Source organism: Gracilinanus agilis, chromosome 2 (genome assembly GCF_016433145.1).
Source record: "Gracilinanus agilis isolate LMUSP501 chromosome 2, AgileGrace, whole genome shotgun sequence".
NCBI lineage: Eukaryota > Metazoa > Chordata > Mammalia > Didelphimorphia > Didelphidae > Gracilinanus > Gracilinanus agilis.
The window spans coordinates 523,269,574-523,278,989 of NC_058131.1; positions in this window are offsets into that span (position 1 = coordinate 523,269,574).

Consider the following 9,416-nt stretch of genomic DNA (forward strand, 5'->3'; position numbering starts at 1 on the left):
CAGAGCTTCCTGCCTTCAGGCCCAGAATTCTATTCACTGAGCCACCTAGCTTATACTTTCACTCTCTTTATACACCTCTTTCCCAAAACTAGAGAATTCCTCTTCTGTCTTCCAATGTTGACATTTCCTAAACTTTCTAAGTGTTGTCCATCAAAAGGATTATAGTTAAATGAGTAAACTTATGAAAACTTATGCCTTATTTTTTCCCTACTTATTCCATCTCCCCACTTTTTATTTTCATGTCCTTCCTTCACATCACTTTCATGAAACTAAAAGTCAGGCTATGGCAGGAGAGTTCTTAATCTTTTTGTGCCATGGACCCCTTTGAAAGTTGGATAAAACTTCAGAATAATATTTTGAAATAATTGAAGGAAATGCTGTTTTAACTTAGAGTTTAATGAAAATAAATGCTTTGATATGTATAAAGTTTATTAAAAATAATAAATTATAAAATTATAATTATTTAAAAACTCAAATCATTGAATAACAGCTCAATAAATCTATAATACTATTTTACCAAAATGTATTTTAAAATAATACTATTTGATAATGGTCAAATAATACATAGTAATATTTTTAAAATAAACATTCATTTTACATTCACATATTTATAAAAAAATTTTAGGAAAAAAAATCAGTATTTTTTTTCCTATTTAAGTTCACAGACCCCTTGAAACCTCTTCACAAACCCTTGGGGGTCTATGGACCCCAGGTTAATAACCTCTGAGTTAGTGTTACCCCGTCTTTAGTGCAGAAGCTAGACCAGCTGATGCCACACAGGGCTTGTGAATTATAAAACTGATTCTTTCTTTTTATTCTTGTCTCTCAGCTTCCAGTTTCATCTTCTGTGATATTTGATCAACTTAAGAGTAGGAAGAAAGAAGTCCTGGAGATGTAAGAAATCCATTACCTTCTGTTTTGTTAATCATTCAATGAATCAATCACCAAATATCTATTAAATCCTTACTAAGTACCAGACATTTTACTATTCTGATGAGGAAACAAATTTTAAAAAATGAAATTATCTCTTCTCTCGAGATCACATTCTGCTGGGGGATACAACATAACAAATATAAAATATATTCAGAATAATTATAAATTCAGGTGTCTTAGGGAGAAGTTGAGGAGGAGGGAATCAGAAAATGTTAGTGCTTGAGTTGTGTAGTATTGGAAAAGGGATATTCTGTGGAGTGGAGGTAAGGAGGAGTGCATTTCAGGCATGGGACAGCCGGTGCAAAGGCAGGAGCAGATAGAATGCCATGTGTGAGAAACAGGGAAAGGAAGTCAGTGTAGCTATATTTAGACAAACCACCCCCAAACAAACAAAACTCCACTTTTTCCAGGAATTAAATTGGGGAAAGAAGAAGCACGATACCATCTGTTTGAAGAAGTGGATTGTACATGCCATAATTCTCCTTTTTTTTTTTTTTTTTTTTGGCCATTCTAAAGGCTAACTACCAGGAGAGAGTAGGAGAATTGCCCAGTAAGTTCGGAAAGTTCAATTGAGGCTAGGTTGTAAAGGATTTTAAAAATGAAACAGGAATTTATATTTGATCCCAGTGGCCCAATAGGAAACTTGTAGAGTTTATTGATAGGTGAATGATGTGGTCAGAGCTGTACTTAAGGAAAGTTACTGTGATAGTGGTGTGGAATATGAATTGGAGAAACACTTGAGGCAGAGAATTCAATTAGAAAGCCACTGCAGTAGTCCAGGGAAAAATGATGAGGGCTTTACCTAAACTAGTAGCCATATGAATAATGATAAGGGGACTAATAAGGAACTTCTGGCATAGAAATATCAAGGTTTGACAACTGATTAGATATGTGGGGGAAGGAGAGTAAGGAGTAGATGATAATGCTGAAATTATAAATCTGGGAGATTGGAAGAATTGTGGTATAATCATCTTACTGGTTTCCACATTCTCAATTTGTGAATTTTTTTGATACCAAGAACAAAGTTTAGAAGGCAGGGCTTTATTATCCCTTTTAGGGGGCATAGTCCTGGAATGAATAAAATACCTTTCCAGTGTGACATGGAAATGAATTCAGAAACAAACTATATACCTAACTCTTCCCTCCTATGGAAGCTAAGAAGAAACTTATTTGGCCCAGGCATGACATATTTAAGAGACAGGCAATGAGGGCTTGAACTAAGGGGACAATTGTGAGAAAGGAAAGTAAGAGATGCATTTAATTAACATTTTTGCATAATTATACTTTAACATTCTTTTTATAACATTTTGAGTTCCAATTTCTCTCCCTCCTTCCAGCTCTCTCCCCACTCATTGAAAAAGCAAGCAATATGCCAGTTATACATGAAAAGTCATGAAAACATATTTCTGTTGCAAAAAAAAGCAAGATAAAATGAGTGAAAAAAGTATGCTTCAATCTCACTCAGATATCATCAGTTCTCTCTCTGGAGGCAGATAAAATTTTTCACCATGGATCCTTCAGAATTGTCTTGGATCAAAACAACTGCTTGATCACATGGTTTGATGGGGTTATGATTGGGGATGTAGACTGTAAACACTCACCCTAGTGTAAATATTAATAATATGGAAATAGGTCTTGATCAGTGACACATGTAAAACCCAGTGGAATTACTCCTTGGCTACAGGGGTTGGGGGTGGGTGGGGAGTGGTAGGAGGGGAGGGAAAGAACATGATTTATGTAACTATAGAAAAATACTCTTAAATAATTAATTAAATGAACTTAAAAAAAAAGAATTGTCTTGGATCATCATTGTGATTGTTGTTACAGTGTATAATGTTCTTCATTTTGTGTCAGCCCTTTATAAGCCTTCTCAGATTTTGTGAAACCATACTCCTCATATAATAGATAATTTAAAGGAAGCTCTGATTAGATTGGGCAGTTTGTTGGTTCACTAGTATTTCATGGGTCACAGACCTTTGAATATGTGTATATTCCTTCTGGTGATGAAGTCTGAAACCAGAGCTGTAACTAGGACAGGTGCCTGGAGCTTCTCCTGAAAGTGCAAAATTCAGAGGGTACAAAGAATACCATCTGGGGGGAGGGGGGAGTGTTCTTCCACCCCTTCCTAGTGACTATGCTCTATGTTAACTATTCCCTGCTGAGACATAGCCTATTTAATCCACACTCTACTCTACTCTACTCTTGTCCCAAATGTAGTCCAATTCACATTATTTCAAGTGGCTCCTGCTACCACCCAATGTCTCTTACCCTCTTACCTAAGGTGTAAAAGTTCCTAGTTATGGCTCTCATGGCAACTTCTCTGTGCAATTTAGCAGGTGGCCTTCAAGAACACCACTGTCTAGAGAATCATTCTGGGACCTGAAAAGCTTTACTGAATCTGGCTAGGCTGGACCTCAGAGACAGGCACAGAATCAGGTAGAAGAGAGAATTAGTGAGATATGACCTCTTAATCCAGATCAAGAGGTCAGCTTTAACTAGAAGTGGCCTCAGGAATTGAGTGAAGGACTGGGGTGAAACTTGTGCCTAGCACTTCTGTCTGTCTACTTAATCTCTCCACCTAGATGTTTTGCATAATCTCAGAGGCAATAAACTAAGAACAAATTCATCATCTTTCTTCCAAATCTGTTTTCTCTGTCTTATTTCTCCTGTATCTCTTAAAGGAACTACAGTTTTCCCAGTTCCCTTTCAAAGTCTGTCATTGTGGAACATGATCTCTCTTCCAATATCCAATTAGTGGCCAAGTCCTGTTGATTCTGTCTCAAAATTTTCTCTTGCTTCTTCCCTTCCCTTCCCTTTCCTTCCCTTCCCTTCCCTTTCCTTCCCTTCCCTTCCCTTCCCTTCCCTTCCCTTCCCTTCCCTTCCCTTCCCTTCCCTTCCCTTCCCTTCCCTTCCCTTCCCTTCCCTTCCCTTTCCTTCCCTTCCCTTCCCTTTCCTTCCCTTCCCTTCCCTTTCCTTTCCTCTTCTCTTTCCCCAACTCTACAGCTTCTAAAGATTTCAGGCATCACAGTTTATTTAGCCATTGCCAATGGATGGCCACATACTTTGTTTTGAGTATTTTGCTACCACAAAAGTACTGTAATTAGTATTTTACTATATATGGGACCTTTCTGTCTTTGAGATTCCTTAACCTCTGACACAGGAATTCCTGAGAAGACTCAGAAGTTGCTGTTAATCCTGAATAGTACCAACCTAGGTGGGATATCAGTCAAGGACTATGGTCATTTTAGTCAGTTTCTTTTCTCATTTTTTTAAACACTCACCTTCCATTGTGAGCAGGGCAATATGATGTATTGGTTCTAAAAGCAGTAAGGGGCTAGAAAATTGGGGTTTAATGACTTGCCCATGGTCACACAGCTAGGACATATCTGGAGCCATATTTGAATCCAGGACCTCTAGCTGCCCCAACTAATTTTCTAGAGCATAATTCCAAATTGCTTTCTAGAGTGGTTAGTTTTACCAACAGTGTTAGTGTTTCCAGTTTTTCTGTACACCCTCCAACATTAATCTTTGCTAGTTTGCTTTGTATGAATTAAAACTTCAGAGTTTTGATTTGCATTCGTCATGATTAGTAATTTGGAACACTCTTTTATATAATAGTTGCTAATAGTTGCAATTCTTTTGAGTACTGTTTATGTCCTTTGCCCATATTCACTGGGTAATCCACCTTCTCTTTTCCATTCCCCCTTATCACTCCTTTGACTATTATAATAAATTCCTGACTGATTTCCTTACCTCTAGTCTTTTCCCGAACCATTCCTACACAAATTTGACAAATCAATCCTCCTACTGCATGGTACTGATTATACTTTTTTATTATTGAAAATCATTAATGGTTTTCTATTGTCTGTGAAATAAATCCATCTTTCTAAAGATGCATTCAAATGTCTTCTATAATTTAGCACTATCATACTATTCTAGTTTTACCTCACACTATTTGCCTTTATATAATCAATATTGCAGTCAAAATGGGCTATTCAATATCTCTACAATGCATCCTGGATTTCAAATGTCATCTAGTCCAATTTGTAATTACAGACAAAGAAAATAAAGTTCAAAGAAAGTAAGAGTCTTACCTAGAATCCCACAGACAGCAAGTGTCAGAGGCAGTGTTTGAACTCAGGACTTCCTCACTCCACAACCAATACTCAGTCTACTTCTCCATGTTGCATCTCTATTTTTACTCCTGCTTCTCTGTTATTATCCCTGAAATTCCTTAAATGTGGAATACTCCCATTTCTGCCTAGTGAGATTTGACATCTTTCAATGTTCGGGACAAGTTCCATGTTTTCCTGAAGTCTTAACTGAAGGCATTATGAGACTACTTATACACATGTAGAAGGTTGGGAAATGACATTCAAATTCAACTTTCCTTTTCTAGCCAGAAGTAATTTTTTCCCATTCATCCTATGAACATCCATAATACTTTGTCTATGTTTCTCTTAGGCACTGTGCTGCAACCACTGAATTCTTAAGAGGCAGGATTTCTTCAATTCTAAGTTAATTTATTAATAAAGAAAATCTAAACTAGTCACTTGACTCCCTCAATAATCTAAATCCCAGGAGTGTGAGGAGGGCAAAAGAGAGGGGCAACAGAGTATTTCTCTGCCACAGGCCAATATATATTCCTTGTGACCTCACCACTCAGTCCCTCTCCTGGACATCCCAAGATTGGCAAATAGCCATTGAGGAGGCGGACTTAGAGACTCCAACTCCTCCCTCATCACAGGAAGAGGTGAATTTCAGAAGGATGCCAACATTCCCTCTTCCCCCTTGACACATGGCTGGGTCACTGCCATCCAAAATGTCAACTAGACTTGCCAACTTTTCTTACCTAAGAGACTTCTTGTTTACAGATTAGTAGGGAGCAGGTCTCCACCTTGCCTGTCACAAAAGCTAGCTCTGTAAGGTGCCTTGAGGCCTGGGAGTAAATTACTTGGAAGCTGGCTGACCTTCAAAACCAGAGATTTAAGAAAGGTTTTATATAAAAACCATTACAATTCAATTTTTAAAAATTTCCTCTGCCCTCAGGGAATCCACTGGGGACATACAAAATGTACCTAAATAAGTAAATATAAGGTATTTGGGGACAAGAGCACACTAACAACTTGAAATATTAAGGGAAGCCTCACCAAGAAGATGGCAAATGTTAGAAGATAATTATTTCTGAGAGACTAAATTGAAGGAGTGCCTTCCGGATATGAGGAATTGCTTGTTTGAGTCAGAAGCCAAATTACAGGCGGTTGAGAAGTGAGTCTGTGATGTGGAAGAGGAGGTGAATTCTGGCTCTTTCTAGGAGTTGGCAGTGAAAGAGAAGAGAGATGTAAGGAAGAAGCTTGAGGGGGTGACAGGATCAAGGTAACTTTTTTTTTTAATGAGGAGAGAGATGTTGTATGTTGTATGTTGTATGTTGTAGGTAGAGTCATAAAAAGGATCACAGATTTCAAGCTGAAAGAAAACTCAGAGACCATCTAACTCAATCCTTTCATTTTACAAATGAGGGATCTTAGACCCAAGATAGGTCCAGAGATTTTTTCAGTCACACTAATAATGAGGGACTTGTGCCCCCAGTAGATAACAGCCAAGGAGATCAGGTCGATCAAGTGGTACAGTTGTTGGGGCAGAATGAGGGTTTGGGAATGTCAATTGGAGCAAGGCTTAGGCCAACTCTCCCTCTTGGAATACCAAGAGGGAGAGGAAGGGATGTAGAGGAAAATTTAGGAGGTGTTAAAAACAAAGGATATCCACAAAAAGTCCATTTTAAAAAAAGTATGTAAGAGAAAGAAGCCTGAGATAAAGGAAAATTTAATAAACAGAAGTGGGGAGAAGAGTTGCCAGGGGCCACGGAGGCTGAGACAGGGCTGAGAGCTAGATAGAAATGGGGGTGTATGTGTGAAATTTTTTGTTTGTTTTGGCGTAAGGCCTCAAGAATTCACTTCATTACTTAACACTTTAAAAGACACACCATAAAGAACAAGGCTAGAAACAACAGAACTACAAGGCTGCTAGCTCTCAATGGTTTCATCTGACTTAATCTTTTCTTCCTTCCAAGATAGTCAACTCTATACCCAAAGCTCAAAGTGTCCCAAAAGTCTCTGTGAAGTATTAAGCTATTAAAATAGTTTAAGCTATTTTAAATTACATTTTAAGATACATTTAAAAGCTAAGAGAGCTTAAAACTGCACTAAGACATTTGGAACACCTTGGTAACACAGTGCCCCAAATTCTGTTTCTCCCTGCTTTTATCTGCTTCCTGTGGGCAGCCTCAGAGGGGGAAAAAAGGTTGGTGTTTCTTCAGAGCCTTTGCCCACAAGTGCTACTAGTGATCTACCACAGGACATCTGCCTTAGTACAATAACAGCTTCCTTAATAATTTTCTTCTTTGTCCCCCATTCCCACCCCTCCATCACTATGTTGTGATTCCCTGACCAAAAAATAGTGTTGACTTTCATTTCAGGCAGTAACTAAACGGCAAAGATTCCATTCCTTTTTTTTTTTAACCCTTACCTTCCATCTTAGAATCAATACTAGGTATTGGTTCCAAGGCAGAAGGGTGGAAAGGGCTAGGCAACGGGGGTCAAGTGACTTGCGCAGGGTCACACAGCTGGGAAGTGTCTGAGGTCAGATTTGAACCCAGGTCCTCCCATCTCTGGGCCTGGCTCTCAATCCACTGAGCTGCCCCCTAAAGATTCCATTTCTTGGATAAGGTGTATGACTTTGTCTAGCTCTACCTCTCTTCAACTTGGAAGATCTCTCCACCATTGTAGCACCTTACTCTAGTTGGTCATTTCCTCCATCTGAAGTAAGTACCCAGGCCACCCATGTTCATTTCTCCCCACTGATTATCCATATTTCTTTTCCCACCATTCATCTCCCCATGCCACTGCCCAAGCCCACTTTTCCAGCTTCCTTTTATATATTGTCTTCACCCATTTGAATGTAAGATCCTTGATAACATGGATTATATTTCTTTTTGCTCCTATTTGATGCCTCAATGCTCAAGACACTGCCTGGTCCACTGTAAATGCTTAATAAATGTTTGTGGTCTTCAGGGAATAGCAGTTAAGACAGCAGCAAAAGATTGTAAGTGGCCGACTTCATTTAGGACAAGAGCTACTATGGTGAGTTATAGATCTGGCTCACAGAAGAGCTAAAGTAGCCTGAGACTGGGCTGATAAGAGCCGAGACCCTTCCCTTGTAGAGAATCAGCCACACAGTTGCTATAGTTCCAGAACCAGCAGATGGCAACAAGAGCAAAGCAAAAGAGCATGAATAGATAACAGTTCAGCAGAAGAAATAGTCCAGCAGCAACAAGTTAGTAAAGAAGGTGACATTTGTCCTACCTTCCTACAAGCCCCCACATCACTTCTTTCCCTACAAATAGATGATTAAGGTCCACCTACCCAGAAGTCATTAAAGGCATTGATAATAATGGAGATAACTTCTCAAAGACAACGAAGAGCACTTCATGAAGACAATTCAGACAGGAGGAGGCCTGTTCATTCTGGCCATCATTAGACTTACGCCACATAGGTTGGCAGGATCGATGAGCCTGTTATCAGTAGAACAAGACTGAGCATCATACAAAAGACCTTTTGAACAATACCCATTGGAAACTTTTCAATATGAAACAATCCTGTAGAGGGAGAGTTTTTGAAGGATTCCATCCGGCATACCCCTGATGCTCCCGAGAACTTGGATTATTTTCTAACTAGATGGCAAGACCATGAGGACAGGAACTATGTTGTACATAAACTTTGCATCTTTCAGAACCTAGCAAAATGCTGTTACCCTACTAGGTCCCTAGCAAGGGTTTATTGAATTGAGTTGAATGTTTACCAGTATTCTTAAGGTTTAATAATTATTAGCTTCTTGAAATTTAATCTATGAAAACTAGAATTCTGGTGCTTCCTTTTTTTGGTTTCTTTCGAAATCTCATATATTTAACAATTACTATGATTTGGCTTAGTCACTGCTGACCGCATAGCAAACTCTATGATAGAATTAAAATTGTGATGAAGTCTACAAAAACAGGACAAGTAAAGGGCTGTGACTTTTTTTGACCTGTGTTAATTCAGGGAGAGTTGAATTAATAGAGTATACACTGCATGTTATAGTCTCAAGATAGCATTTGTCATCTCCTATAGCATAGCTTAGGAGATGTTATATTAAAAAGGAGCATCTCAAAACATGGGTCTTTGACAGAGGTGAGAAGGGGGCAATCAAAAGCTTTAAAAAATTCGCCAAGTCAGTACCCAGAGGAAAGCAAAAAGAATCAGGGCAGGTCAACAAGGCTCATAATACTGTAGTAAGCGTTAAGTTTCTCTTAAAGTTGCTCGGCTTTCATGACTACTCAATATACCCAGGAAGGGCAGCAAGAAAGGATAAGCTCTGCTCTAAGCTTAAGGCTCTCAGGTCTTGGAGTTTAGCTTGAAGGTCTCAAACAAATGAAAGGGAACCTGAAC